This window comes from Mobula hypostoma, chromosome 8 (assembly GCF_963921235.1).
Source record: "Mobula hypostoma chromosome 8, sMobHyp1.1, whole genome shotgun sequence".
Classification (NCBI taxonomy): domain Eukaryota; kingdom Metazoa; phylum Chordata; class Chondrichthyes; order Myliobatiformes; family Myliobatidae; genus Mobula; species Mobula hypostoma.
The window spans coordinates 37,650,578-37,666,888 of record NC_086104.1 but is presented as its reverse complement, the minus strand read 5'-3'; the positions used below and the strand labels follow the sequence as shown (position 1 = coordinate 37,666,888).

At 39.7% G+C, this 16,311-nt stretch overlaps 1 long non-coding RNA gene across 2 annotated transcripts in view; it reads left to right on the top strand.

The window, feature by feature from the left end:
• LOC134350471 (uncharacterized) overlaps positions 1–16,311 on the top strand; it is a 53,455-nt gene that overhangs the window by 36,979 nt on the left and 165 nt on the right. The window contains exon 3 of one of the 2 annotated variants that reach the window (XR_010018902.1): positions 14,115–14,167. The exons of the other annotated variant lie outside the window; for it this stretch is intronic. This is a non-coding gene — a long non-coding RNA (uncharacterized LOC134350471). The remainder of the gene's footprint in view (positions 1–14,114; positions 14,168–16,311) is intronic. 2 annotated transcript variants of the gene reach the window in all.

The window sequence follows — 16,311 nt, the reverse complement described above, 5'->3', positions numbered from 1 at the left end:
ATGGCGAATGTCAGCAAGCTGTTCCGCTACTTACAGCTGAGTTCTGTCGTTTAGCATCTCAGCCTTCTGTATGAACCTCTGGGTCGTTATCGTGATTGGAAACCTTGGCTGACTTTTCCTTCCTCTAGCCGGGGGGGGCAGAAAGGCCAATGCCCGTGACCCTACTGCCACCCAAGCTGAGATCAGCTAACTCAGTACAGACAGGTCATTGAAGCTGTAACTCGCTGGTTGCCATCAATTTCTATGGACTTAGAACTCCCACAGCTGGTTTTAATGTAAGCTGTAATTAGCAGATCAAAGATTGTAAGCCCTTATTTTAACTCAACCCGCCTGGTAGGATCAGAGTGGATAAATGGTTAAAATTGAAAAAAGACTCATTAGGCAAATTCCTGTCAGAAAACTGTAGTGTGCATTTTTAACCCTGGTGTGAACCAGGTGACAAAATGTACCCCTTAGAGAAAGTCAATTATGTTATGAATAAATCTAAAAAATGTCCTTAAGACTAATTTGTGCCCTAATATTGCTATAACTGTGCAAAATTCCAAATTGCAGCAAACATTACTGCATTTGATTCTTACAGCTTTGACTGAAAGTTGAATTTAAAGGAGAAATCCGTGGCACATTGTTTGATGATCGGGAGCTGTGAAGTATCAGGGGATAGATACTCTTTTAAAGTGCCCTGGAATCTTCTATATTCAGCTGAGAAAGCACCCAAATCTCTGATTCACATCCGTTTGAACCTTAGTACCTGAAACAATGCAGCACTCCCTCAACTCAGCGCTTGAATGTCAGATTAAATTTCCTTGCACAAGTCTCTGGAATGAGAACCGTTAGCTCAAACAAGAGGGCTTCCAATGGAGCCAAGACATGCATTTGTAACCCACACAAACTGCTAGAGGAACTCATAAGGTCAAGCAGCAACTATGGAAAAAAATGAACAGTTGACGTATTGCAATACAATACAGGGGATTGTACTGGCTCCCTTCCTGCTTACCCTACATACCTCAGACTTTAGATAGAACACTGAGCCATGTCATCTGCAGAAATTTTTTGAAGACTCTGAAGACTCAGTTTGGTGTATAAATGGAGGACAGGAGGATGAATACAGGGCCCTGGTGAAGGACATTGTCAAATGGTGCAAGCTAAATTGTCTGCTGCTCAACATCAGGAAGACAAAGGAGCTGGTGATGGAGTTTTGGAAGACTAAGCCTACACTGTTCCCTGTTCCAATTGATGGTGAGGACCTACAAGTACTGGGGGATGCACCTGGAGGAAAGACTTGAGTGGAGCACCAATACAGAGACTGTGTACAAGGCGGCCCAGAGTCGCCTCTATTTCCTGAGGAGACTGACGTCCTTTGGAGTATGCAGGCCTCTTCTTCACATGTTCTACCAGTCTGTTGTCACCAGTACAATCTTCTATGTGGTGGCGTGCTGGGGCAATGGATTCACACGGGTGATGCCAACAGACTCAATAAACTGATTAGAAAGACTGGCTTTGTTATAGGAGTCAAACTGGACATGCTGGAGGCTGTGGTAGAACAAAGGACCCTATGGAAAATTCTGGAAATTCTGGACAATGTTTCTCACCTCTGTGTGCCACCTTGGCTGAACAGAGGATCACATTTAGTAATAGTCTAAGACAACTGCTCTGCCTTTAAGAGCGCAATAAGAGGTCATTCTTACCTTTGGCTACTAGGCTCTGTAATGAGTCAACCTATAGCCAGGGAAGTGATGACCCCCCCTCCTGTTAGACTGTATGAGGTAACTTGTTTTTTATGTTCTTTCTTACTTTTCTAATATTTGTATATCTGTGGACTTGTAATCCTACTGTGACTGTAATTTCCTCTGGGATCAATAAAGTATCTATCTATCTATCTGTTGCATCCAGGGTCAGCTTCGCGTTTCCAGTTTGCAATTTGTGCTTCCTTCTCCCTCATTCATATTACTCATTCACAGCACCTGATTCACAACATTCACAGGAAAAACATAAATTCAACATAAATTTTGCAAAAGTTTTACAAGAATGAACACAATTAGAAAAAAAGAACAAAGTCCACTGTAGTGCAAAGTATTGCTATCCTGAGGTAATGGTTGAGATTGTGCAGGTTGCTTCACGAGCCGAATTGCTGAAGGAAAGTAGCTGTTCTTGAACCTGATGGTGTGGGTCTTCAGGCAGCCTACCCAGATATCTGTATCTACAGAGAAAGAGTCAGATCAGTGTGCATGAGCATACAGTTATTGACCAATTGCAAGCTCTTCAAGCAGGGCTTGTTGCCTTTCAATGCAGTGACCAATCGTTTACTAGCAGATGCCAAAGACACGAAATGATGTCAACTGGTAATTGAGGTTGCTCTAGGGATGAACATCAGAGGACTTGTGTTGAAGGAACCTGGCTGTAGCTGCCAGGAATGCAGAAACCATTGGCCATCAGTAGGAACAGAGAAAATTTTGCACTCCATCAGTGGTCAACAGGTAAGACATCCATTTTCTGTTCTAATCCACCCACTCAGGAGTCAGAATTTGTCTGCTGGCAGAGGTGCGTGCAAGCATTTAAACTGACAGCCAGATTACTGAGCACAGAAGTTGGGATGCTACTTTGCAGTTATACAAGACATTGGTGAGGCCACATTTGGAATATTGTGTACAATTTTCTTCATTCTGTTACAGGAAGGATGTCAATAAGTTGGAAGCAGTGCAGATGAGGTTGTTGCCAGGACTCTGGACTGAGTTGAGTAGGTCAGGACTGTTTTCACCAGAGTGCAGGACAATGAGAAGTGATCTTATAGAGGTGTATGAAATCATAAGAGTTATTGATCGGGTGAATCTGGACAATACTTCTTCCTACGGTTAGGGAATCAAGAACAAGAAGGTATAGATCTAAGATGTTGGGGGGTGGTGGATTTAATAGAAACCTGAAGGGCAACTTTTTAACCCAGAGGGAGGTAAGTATATGGAATAAGCTGCCAGAGAAAGTGACTGAGTCAGGTACATTAACAACATTTAGAAGGTACATGGACAGAGAGATGGATAGAAAAGGTTTAGAAGGATATGGGTCAAATGCTGCCAAGTGGGGCTATCTTAGAACTGAGCTGTGTTCCTCCAGCATTTTGTATGTGTTACTATGAAATATCTGATACTGGGAGTATAATGGTACAAATGTAACTTTTGAGGGTGGAAAGAGGAATGTAAGAATAACAGTCTTACAACCAACTCCTTGACTTGGAGTATCCTTATTAGGATTCAGATTTGTCAAAGGTGGGGATAGGTGCTAGGTTGTTACAAAGCGTGGCACATGATTTCAGGCCATCCAGTGTGTAGAGTAGCCTCCACATTGAAACAAAACATGCTATAATTACTCTCTACATTCAATCATTGGTTAATTGAATAACTTATTTCGGATAGGAGATGTTAAATTGATGGTTCAGCATCATCTCTGTCACCTACATTTGTTTATCTGAACATATTGCAAGATCAAAAGCATGCAAAATGTTACAAGAATGGATCACATCTATGACAGTTAATTCTACTGCATCTGAGGGTTCATGAAAGTAGCTAAACTGAAGATGTGGGGAGTAGCAACTGCATTTGAATAGAGTTTTGTGGGTTTATGTTTCTTGACCTATGAATCTGATGGGAGGAGAAGATGGCGGCGCGACACAGCTTGCAGCAGCCTCTCCAGTGGTGATGTCTGTTATCTGTCAAGTAGGGTGCCGTGCACAATCCTGATTTGATGGAGACGGACGTGAGAGCACAGAAGAACATCTGGTGAAACTTCTGAAGTGCCTGCTTTGCTGCTGCTGCTACTGTGTGGTCCAGAATCTCTGGAGGAGAAGGCCTGGAGTCTTCGGCTTTGCTTGTTGCTCAGCGGCCAGGACGAGGTCAAAGTGCTCGGCAGAGGATGGTGCTCGGAGAGGCTGTGTCGGAGGGGCTGGTCGGAGGCTCGAAGTTTTTGGATGGACTCAGAGTCTGCTGTGGTCGGGTGCTTCCAATGGAGCTGTGCATTAGATGATGCGTCTATCGGGACTTGGAGACTTTTTTTTTACCGTGCCCATGGTCCGCTTTTTATCAAATTATAGTATTGCTTTGCACTGTTGTAACTATATGTTATAATTATGTGGTTTTGTCAGTTTTAGTCTTGGTTTGTCCTGTGTTTTCTTGTGATATCATTCTGGAAGAATGTTGTATCATTTTTTTAATGCATGCATTTCTAAATGACAATAAATGAGGACATTCAGTCCTCATAATCTAATCTAATCTAATCTATTACATTTTCAGTTTTATTCATGGTGTCTGGGTCAGAAAGGCAGAAAATATTTTCAATTGCCTTTCATTTGTTTCACAACTGGAAATTAGTTGGCAAGGCAGGCACTTGGGTGAGCAATTTATAGCTGATGGGTTCAGCAAGTTCATAATGAAATGAGGCACATACACTTTTCCTTCCCCAGATATGAGTCAGAGTCCCAAACTGATCGTGGCTAGGACAGCAATCAAACTAAAGATTTTTCTTAATGTCTAAGTCAACTCTTTGAGTCTAGGTTAGAACAAAAATTATGCTCCATGTAGCTGATTCTGGAACAGCACAATTATAGGGAAACTCTTTCAGTAAACTGATCCCTAACGTTACCCATTAATATGCAAGCACTCTCTCCTAGAGTCATCAACCGTTTTAGAATTTAGTTGCCTCAAATCAAATATTTTTATAGAGATTTGAAAAAGAAAATACTAAAGGCAGTTTTATTTTTGTTTACTCTCATTGAAGGAAAGTGAAAAAATCATCTAGATTTTTCTTCTAAAATGATTGCTTTACATGGAGATGAAAATTCTTAAGTTGTATCTCTCTTCCTGCTTGTTATAATTTCTGCTAATTGAGGGATGCACTTAAATTTGTCAAGCATCAAGGAAATTTTCTATCTATTGGCAACTCTCTACCACTCAAGTGGAGAGTTGTTTTAATAAACAGTAGTCCCTTTTCATATTTCATTCCACTTGAAAGCTTGTTGCATTTGAAAACTGACAAAAAGCCTTTTACTTAAAATGAAGTTTGGATGTTAAACCCATTTTGTTCTCAGACAGCATTTTCTAATGAAAGGCAGCTAAAACCAAATACATTTACCATCTGCTACAGATGGTTTAAAAAACTTTTATGAACAGACTGTGCTGAATAAAATTTTATTCCCATTATGTATCATTAACTGAACTGGAGAGGCGTGTGGACATTAAAAAAAGTTATAACAGACATGGAAGCAAGTAATCCAAAACTGCTACCCATTCATAACCTTTGGTCAGTAATCTTATGGGAATTGATGGTTTCCTTTGGATCTATTTTAATTCAAGACCTGAGAGCAACAGCCTCATTTAGAGCTGAGAGCAGGGGCATTGTGTTTGTTCTAATTGATGAGGATTACTAGTGGGACATTTTCCAATTTACTGATTAGAATTCCCATGGTAAGCAGTGGGTGCCTGATTCAGAGGAACTGCCCCTGGTAACTTAAAAGAATGGTTCCTAAGCAAAGTGGAGATGATGGGCCTAAATCCAGGAGAGGGATATTCTATCGGAATAAATACTCACAATGGCATGGTAATAGCAATGTGATGACACTAACCTCTAATGGATTTTTCCACCACATCTGCAGATTCTGATGGAAGATCATTGCTCTGTTTTCCTCTCCACAGATGCTACCTTATCTGAGCATTTCCAGCAACGATTGCTTACTTTAATTATAAAGTGTAACTGGCTTTGCAAAGGGAAACCTATTGTTGTCGCCTCCTGTAAATATAGAGATCAAAATAAGCAGAACGTAGACTCAGACCAAATAGTTGACAATCATCCAAATGTTTCTATTTCAGACAGGAATATCTCTCAGGATGCTATGTAGTTATGGCCTTTTGATATATATTCATTACAGCCCATTAAAATAACAAAGGAATGGAGATTTTTGGATTACATGTCTTTTAATGGTTCATACTTCCTGCTATCTGTCAAATATTTTGCTGGTAGTTTGACAATCACAACTCATATTTCATTTTCTCACAGATGAATAATATTAGCCTTAGCCTTGGCAAGCCCCAGAAGAATTATTCTTATCACATTAATGCCATTGCTTGAAGTAACCTTACATGAAAAAGTGTTTGCCTGTGCATCAATTAGAATTCAGGTTTGGAGTCAAATGTGAGATCCACCTTGGATAGCAGACATTTGCCGTTGAAAGGAAGGTATTTACCAACTGCAGAATACCCTTCAATAAATAAGTGGAAGTACCAAGAACCAGGCTAGTGGGAGTGTAAGTCGAGAGTGGCAATGATATTCGTTGTCATTTGTTGAATTTTACTTAAGACATCAACGTATTTGGTTGTCTTGTCACCACTTCAGTCAAAAAAACCCTGAACCTAGTTGGGTCAAACTCCCAGCAATTCACAAAGTCATATGAATAGATTCATGGCTTCTATTGGTTACGAGCAGCAATGGCCTTGCCCCAGCTCTACCGAAGTTATTCATGGAGCACCCTGCACAAACTCTGGGTTAGTCAACTGGCTTACAAAAGAATTTTTAAAAATTAGTTTCCCCTCTAGTTTTGTGGGCACCTGCACTGGGTCCTAATGAAGTGTTTCGGCCTGAAACATTGACTGTTTATTCCCTTCCATTAATATTGCCCAACTTGATGAGTTCCTCCAGTATTTTGTATGTGTTACTCTGGATTTCCAGCATCTGCAGAATCTCTTGTGTATAGGATACTTCATGGTCTGTTAGATAATATATCCTCAATTTTCTGGGCTCTTGTGCAGAATTTAAAAGAAATTACCCTCAGATGCCCACAACCATTCACATGGTCTCAGTGCTTTTGATTTGCCTCAACTTTCTAAGCATATAGCTGTCCAGCAGAGTGGCTCTAGTCCATCATTTAGATTCCTCAACATAAAACTAACATCATTCCTCTGTGCCTGTTGATTGAACGGCAGACTGGGTGGGTGCCAGCGAGGGTCAAATAATGTTGCTTCATTCATTCTGCTTTGCTTTGCATTGCTGAGTTCACTGTAATGATTTTGGCATCAGAAACAAGCCTAATGTATACCCAAGTACCTCCTCCAACTATCTTTTCAAGCTTTCATCTCCAATTGCATGCCCCTTGCACTCACCATTGTCCTTGTAATTAATTACTGTTGATTGGTTTAATTAACTGGCCATTGTTTCTGTTTGTGATCAAAGACTGACCTCAATTAAAGCATCGAAGCAAATGTCAGATTAGCAAATTCTTTAATGTTATTATTGGAGATTTTCTTTTAAATTAGGACTTGTCAAGAATGATTGCTGCAAAGTTCAACTCAGAGGTCATTCAGCATTTGCAGTCTTTAGAAGAATTAGTTTGTGATGGGAACTCTTAGTCACAGCAGAAATACAGATTCCATATTACTGAAGCAAAAATTTACTGCTTCATTTGTTGTTGCTAAATACCATTCTGACTTCTGTCTAGTGGGGGCAACAAAAATGCTTTAATAGTATCCCATTTTCTGCAGACTTGGATTTAAGACAGCTAATATGTATCATAATCTATAATTGTGGGTCTCTCAACATATAGAAGTAATGTCTTAGTATTTTAAGCACTTCATCAATCAACTTCAATGGGTACGCAAGCTAACATTGTCAGTATGCAGATGGAGAGGGGAATGGGTGAGGGAAATGTTTGAGTTGCTATCTATAAAAATAAAGTATTTAAACAGTATTGTTTACCTTAGTGTTTTGCTTGAAGCAAATTTTGCCCCATAAAAGCGAATCAGTTGAAATAGGTTGGCCAAAGTTTTGCGAGGATTAAAAGATTTGAAGCTACTAGATCAATAGAGCATAGTGCACAAAGGAGTTCAAGACAGTGTGGGCTCTTCAGCCCATGATGTCATGCTAATGTATCATATATAAACCTTCTTCATGATCATTCTAACCCTTCCTCCTACACAGCCCAGAATCCTCCATTTTTCTCATATCCATGAGCCTATCTAGGAGTTACTTAAATGTTCCTATTTTATCATCCTCTAACACCATGTCTGACAGTGTATTCCAGGCACTTACCACTCTCTGCATAGAAATCCTACTTCTGACTCCTTCCCTAAACTTTCCCCCACTCACCTAAAATGGATGTCCTCTGGTATTAACCATTGCCACAATGGAAAAGGGCATTAGGCTGTTTGTGTTTAAGGTGAAAAAAAAATTTCAACTCCAGTTCAGTTTGCAAATTCAACATGTGAATATGAGTTCTAATATTACCAGTTTTACAGAATTCAACTCATAACCTTTTGGAGAGATATAAGTATGGCATACAGGGGAAATTATTATGTTAAAGTATTTTTCCTGAAGCTAAATAAGTACTTTTGCTGTGTACAGTAGGTTCACAGACTTCACCATCATTGGTAAATTATGGTCAGATGTACCTTAGCACCTCACTCTTTCTACTACATCACCACCTCTTACTCCGGCATGTTCTCTACTGGAGTGGAATTACTTTGCAGGATGAACTGAAAATTTCACCACCTCTTTTCATTGAAACCAGTTAATGATGTCACTGCCTCCAAAGTGCCAGCATCGTGGTCGACTGAGTAATATTAATACTAATCATCCTACATGAAGACATAGGTAGCTTAAAGTATTCACTTCAGATGTATAGTACCTCTGATGTCACCTCTCAAAAGCCCCTGCCAATTTGCTGGCAGGATAGATGACAGTGTCTTCTACCATGCCAAGATCAATAATTTTCTCAGTGGACAGGACTTCCTCCATTCGCAACAACTAAAACAGGCACTGCATTCCCAGCTCCCTCATGGGAAGAGATTCCGGGGTGAGATATGGGAAGAACTTTAAGGACATCTTCAAAATGTAGCATCCTCACCAACTCATGGGAATCCCAGACCTAAAAGCCTCTGGAAAAAACACTGAGTACTCAAAGGGTCTCTTACTGTGGCCTATGGAGGCAAAGTACAACCAGCCAGGCCCTAGTTAACTCACCTACTCATTTATCAAGCACCACCCATTCTGTGGCAGAATCTGCAGATCTTGCACTGGATCCAAAGTTCACTTCAGAACCCAAAAGGTAGCACGAAGTGGAAACACTCTGCTTCAAAACAAATCTTACTTGTGATTCCTAATGCAACAGAAGTTGCAACTATAGAGGAAGATATAATTCTATTTTTTTCTGTAAGTTCATTTAACCTACAAGCCTCCATGTGCTTGCAGTGTTATCTTTGTTTCATGGGACAAAACAAATATTGTAGGATGGGTTTAAGTTGTAAGGTTATTTTCCAATAGACAACTATTACAAAGCTTCTAGATTGACAAATGGGAATCTTGGCTGATACCATGCTCACCCTTCTTTCAAGCCTGAGCCTATCAAAGAGACCCTGCTGTAGCTTAACTCAGCACAGACCATGGCTTGAACATGAACTATTGCTTCTATATGGGTCTCTGTCACAGAATGGACACTTTGGGGTCCGCAATTTACCCCACTCTTGATCCTATTGTTATCCCACTGCTCTCTGGACTCCACAGATACACTTGAGTCATTGTGGCCAAGACCATAACACTTGTCTGCATTTGCACATTAGTTTGTATTTCACTGAAATCCATAAATTTATGTCTGGGAAGAAATAGAAAACAAAGATAATTACAGCGGTTCATGTTTTTAGATGACAAAACTGCCAACTTTGAGAAGTTCACATATCTGGGCATAGCTTTATCACTCGACTCTCCTTTTCCATAACCACCACACTCCTATAACCTTCCATAGATTCCAATCTCTTCCCTTCAAATCATAAAAATACTTGATATGCCTAACTATACTGACTAGTGATTATCCTCATCACAGATGCAGCATTGTCAGTTGATTATGATGTTTGACATAGCTGGGTTAAAATTAGCACTATGGTAATATTGGTTCACAAGCAGTGTGATTTATATTTCCAAAGGCCAAGGTTACAAATACTCCCATGAGGAATGAACCATTTCCTGCAAATCTGCAAAACGGAGTAAGGTCAGATTGCATCTGAATGGTTTTCCACATGCTTATAGACTCAGTCCATCCCTGGGACGAAGGAAAGCAGAGCAGCTGAAAAGTATTAATATACTGCTCAACATCGAACTTGTTACTTTCTCTTAGAGCATTTATACTTTAAATATGTTGAATAGCTCAGCATGGGAATCATTTTATCTCAGCACTTTTTAGACCTTGTCATGAAGACAATTTCATAACTGATGCTGAGAGAATTTTGCCCTATTTTTATAATTTTCACATATAATTATATCTGCAAAGACAAATGGCAATCTTTTCAGAAAGGAGCTCAAGTGTGCAACTTGCTGTTAGGTGAGGAAGGAACAGAGGAAAATGGAGGTTTCTACTACTTTTGTTCTCAGTTCAGGATAAGGTATTCCTTGTTGTAGCGTGGATGAAATCACTGGAGAGACAGAGTCACTGGTAGATAAAAAGCAACTTCTTTATTCGACACAACAAGGTACAGTAGGCATCTTACGGACGGAGACGCTTTCCGCAGAAAGGCCAGGCAGCATCTCTAGGAAGAGGTACAGTCGACGTTTCAGGCCGAGACCCTTCGTCAGGACTAAGGGTCTCGGCCTGAAACGTCGACTGTACCTCTTCCTAGAGATGCTGCCTGGCCTGCTGCGTTCACCAGCAACTTTGATGTGTGTTGCTTGAATTTCCAGCATCTGCAGAATTCCTCGTGTTCTGCAGAAAGGTCTGCTAGCTAAATGTGGGCTCGATATTTACATGCTAAACACAATCGCTACCTTCGGATCTCATCTTTTCCTTCTGACACCAACATGTCTGGGTTGGTATCCACAGCCTTTAGTTCAATCCACAATACACTTATTTGGCATTTTACGTGCTAACATAGAAGACGATTAATATTTATAATGTATAGATAATACTGTCTTTGAAACTACAGCATCAGGCACCAGAAGGATCTGGTATTTACACCTTTTAGGAAGCCCATTGTGGTGGACTCAATCCACAGTCCTTTGTCAAACAGTTAAAATAGAAGTCTGGTGGCCAAAGTCATTTAAGTATAAACAAATCATCTACCCAAAAAGAAATCCACTCTAACATTCCTCAGTCATAATCAATGGGTCAGAGGTGAAGGAGAACTTTAAAGTTCAAAACTCAAAGACAATTTATTATCAAAGTATTGTGCAACCTTGAAATTCGTCTCCGTATAGAAAGCCACAAAACAAAGAAACCCAAAAGAACCCATACAAAAAAAGAGGACTGACAAATACCATAGGTGCAGGGGAGAAAAACTTGCTAGCAAGGTGTTAAATAAAAACTTCAAATACATACAAAAACAATTCAGAACATGCTGTTGCTTTAGGGGTCTTATTACTGGGTATGTCTTGCCAACCCTCTTCATAATTTGAACTGCATTTTTGGGAAAATGTCTTAATTATATTCTTTCCCATATGTATCAGCAGATAACACAAAATTTCTCCCTATGGACCAGCTCAATACTTTGCATGTGTGCGGACAAGTCATAAATGTTCTGGTAATTTTGTGCCATAATGCTGCACTACGACATCCTTATAGACATAATAAGTGTTTGCAGATGTTGATGATGTCATTACATCACCAGTGATAAGTATATTTTTGCCATTTGAGCAGAGTGTTTATTTCCATCTTTTAATTACAATGCAAAATTCTACTACTTTTATGCTGATAGGTGGCAAGTTATGTTCATCCTCCACCTTATAATTTCACTCACTTACATAGGCTCAGCCTTGGAAATATTATCCTTGATCTAAATCCATCCATGGCCTCTCATTTCCCTTAGTCTCCTCCAGCCCTTCAACTCTGCCCTGTTGAGCATCCCCAATTTGCTTTGTCTTTCTGTTAGTAGCTGTACATAACTCTCATTCCCTAGCTGCTAAATGCTGGAGATTATATACAAATTGACCAGCACAAATGACTCCTTGTATTATCTTAAGTCTAATTTAGTTTTAAAACATGTGAAGCGCTTTTGGACATTTTCTTTTATCGATTAAATATCCTACATCTGTACAAGTTGTCACAGCATGGAAGCAAGCCCTTCTGCCTACCCACTCTGCACTGACCATCAACACTAATCCAAGGTTAATCCTTTATTTTTATTTTCCGCACATTTAAATCAATTTCCTCCAAACTGTACCATTTACTGACACTCTAGGGACAATCTGCACTGGCCAGCTAATGTACCAACATGCCCATCCTGAACAGCTGGCCATCACAGAGAGAGCATACACACGCCACACAGATGTCATCCAACATCAGGGTGGAATCCAGGTCTTTGGCATTGTGAGGCAGCAGATCTACTGGCTGTGCCACCGTTCTGTCTCAGATTATTGTTTGCTGACCTTAGGATGATCATACATGACAAACATGAGACAAAAAGCGCGATCTTCTGGCAGCCACCCATTTCAATTCTACTTCCCATTCCCAGTCAGAAATGACAGTTCACAGCCTCCTCTACTGCCACAATAAGGCCACCCCCAAGTTGGAGGAGCAACACCTTGTATTCCATCCGGGTAGCCTCCAACCTGATGGCATGAACATTGATTTCTCTAACTTTTGGTAATTGCATCCCCTTTCATCATTGTCCATTCCTGTTTCCTTCTCTCATCATATCTCCTTACCTGCCCATCACTTCCCTCTTTGCTTTCTTCCATGGTCTGCTGTCCTCTCCTATCAGATTCCCCCTTCTCCAGCCCTTTATCTCTTTCACCAATCAACTTCTCAGCTCTTTACTTCACTTCCTCCATCTCTCCTGATTTCACCTATCACCTGCCACATTGTACTTCGTCCTCCCCTGCCCCACCTTCTTACTCTGACTTCTCCTCTTCCTTTCCAGTCATGTTGAAAGGTCTCAGCCCAAAATGTCAACTGTTTATTCTTTTCCATAGATGCTGCCTGGCCTGCTGAGTTCCTCCAGCATTTCGTGTGTGATACATGACAAAGTTCCTTTGAGCTGTCAACCTTAAAAAAAATCGCTAACGATTGTCTTCATATCTTCAGTTGTTTTGCAGAAATTAATGGCTAAGGACCAAAGATGACTTCATCAGATGAAAAAAACCTGGACCTTGCTTAATGTTGCATTGTACAAGATTAATTAAGAAGGAGACACACATTTTCCTGAACTTGAGGAGGCTGTGGCAACATTAATGATCTTCTTAGAAAAATGCTTGTCACAATTTAAGTAGAAAGAAGAACTGTGAACCATTTTCGTCACAATAATATTGCCTGGAAGTTAAGAATTTCACTGTGTTTTCTGACACCATCTTGTAAACAAGGTCCAGCCTTATGTTACATTCCAGAGCTGGTTTGTCCATTAATTTTCATTTTTCTTTTCAGTGTTGTAACATAAACCAGATTTCATCCCACTGGAATCAATTGTAATGTGGACTGACAGTGAGAAATGCCATATAGTTACACAAGCTCTATTACACTTTTTTTGTGAATATTCTGAAAAACAGAATACTGTGGGGAGAAATCTAGGCAAGAATTACAAATTATTAGCGTCTCACTGAAAAACATTGCCTTTGAGATGCTGTACAAGCAATGTGGATTGTGTTCATCACTCCATTGTTCACTCTTCACTCCCCATCTGGACCTTAAACGCTGTATCACAAATTATGTTTCAGCAAACATTCTCTTCTGATGTGTTCACTTCCTTTCTTATCATCTCAGTTTTCAGACTGCAACATGTTCTCGGATTTCAGCTATTGATTTCATTGTAATGACCTTTAATCCCAGAGGGGGTTTTTGGTGGAGAACTTTGAGAAACTGACAAAAATTTTCAGTCTAATTATACTTTAAAATTAATTTTCTTTCTATATTTTTCTTATTACATTGTCTTGGTCTTATAACATACATGTCTGTCGCAAGTTCATGACGTGTTCTCTTTTTTGAGACTGGACCAACCTCATAGCACTGAGCATTATATGCTGTGAATCCTTCATTTACTAGAGTTAACCCCAGAGGGATTTGGTTTTCGTTTGCATCTTGGCGCTTACTGTCTTCAAGTATAATTAAAATTTCAGCAAATTCAACAAATATATTATTTTGTGTTAAATTACCCTCTTCTTTGTTCCAGGCAGATTGACTTCAGACTAATGTAAAGACCTGAGGCATGTGTTTGTCAGGAAGGTGAACAGAACTCATTATCTAATCAAAATGTTTCGTCTGTTCTTTTGCAACCTATTTTCCAAAAGCCTACAACAGTGTTCACTCATAGTTTGGGCAAGTATGCCGATATCTGCAAAATTGTCTTCCACACAAAAATGCTTGATTAACTGCTGGAGGGGAAAAGACATCATGAGAGACACAACAGGTTTAGTAAGTACTAGATTGATTTAGTGTCAACAGACTTTGACCATCTGGGAATAGTGTAGGCAAGGCCAAACACCTGACAGTTGGTAGACAAGTCGGAGAAAAACTGATGTCAGCCGCAAATCTCCTTATCATTTCTCAAGCATGATAATTTCAAGCTGTAGTTGGACATTATCTTATGGTTGTCATGCTTTAATATTGACAACAAATCATGTTAACAATGTGACACTGGATTAATGGGAATTGAAATGCACATCTGCTCCAGTTCATTGAAGTTCAAGAAGCAACACACATTTCAAACATCAAAAACAACACCATAAATGACCAGGACAAGGAATTTATTGTTCAAAACTTTTAAAGTTGAAAACTCATGTCACCATATTAATGCTGTAGAGTTCTTTCCATCAGTAAGAAACAGCTTTTGCTGTCATACTTGCATTTGCCATTTCATTCTTTTTGCTAACCAATAATCTGCAAGTGATTTTCTCTGAACTATTCAAATATTTTCCCCTTTCAGTGAAATGGAAATGCAATAGCCAATTTGTTTTTCCATATCAAAAATCCATTTGTCGAACAGCTCTTATGCTTTTATCGAGGGAAGCAATAATGTTTCACTTGGCGTGCCTTGAAATGGCAATATTTGTGTAAGAGAACATTAAAGTCTTGGACTTACTAGCTATATTTATTTACTGGTAATACATACAAACCAAATGTGTAATGTGAAGACATGTGGTTCCAATCTTTACCATCCCATCATGTTGCAGACTCAATGTTCCCATTTATTTCCCATGAGACATTAAACATCAGGTTGTATTGGGCACATTCTTTAAAGTACCACAATTCCCTAAGGCAACAGGAATTCCATTTACAGTGTGTTTTCAAATACTGTAAAATTATGATCAATGCTAAAGTTGTTTGTGAAGGAATATCTTCTTTGGGTGAGACTTTGAATATTATTACATTTGAATGCAAAAGATGAGAGATTTCTTTTGATGAGGTTCATGGTATGTACCAAGATTGGACCAGGCTCTATAGACAAGCCCAGACCTGCATCTGACACAGGGAGAAAACGTTTTGAGCCAGTTTTATTTTGGGAGGAATAGCATATGTCATATTGATCGTGAACTAAGACTGTTGCTTTAAAGATATCATCCCTTTAAGAATCACGTCATCTGAGTGGTTTGTGGAAAGTTTCAGAGAGGTAGTCTGTGAAGAGCCTTTGAGTAAACATTCATGCTATTTAAACTCAGCATGCTGTGACTTTGCAGCAGACTTTGTTAGGAGCTGAGGGTCCACTGAACACGCACACACTTTACAGGAGGAATGGTCCTCACATTTTAATGACCAAATGGCATGTCAGAGCAGTACTACAATCTAACACACAGGCACTGGCAAGACATGGTCCATTTTCATAAAACAGGGTTCCCACACATCGGCAGGGCATAGACCCCATTCCCTCCATCAGGACTCAGTGCAAAATTCCTGAAAATGACTGACACAGATTTGCTCAATCTCTGTTTTAGGAAACCCCAGATAGCTTATTGTGTTTTTCCAGTGATTCAATGGATTTCAAGGTTCAAAGTTCAGCCAACGTAAGTGTTGGAGAGTGCAAACAACCACCTACACATCACCACCTGCCTCCATCTCCACCCTCCCCCACTCATTGAACTTCCAATCTAATCTTTAGGGAAGAATTGCATTTTGGGAGCAGGATAGGGATGCCAAAATGGCGTGAATGAATTGACTCAGAGTAATTTATCTAAATTATCAAAGAAGATCATGAAACAATGGTGATTGGCAAGTTTTAATTTTGTGTATTTAAAGTGCTTAATACAATGGGCCCAAGTTGAGGCCCAAATGCTGCAAATGGTAATGCTTTGCTTTCAGCTTTTAAAAAAAAATTACATTCAAGACATACAGAAAACTTTACTGCAACAACCCTAGACTTTTTTATGAATCAG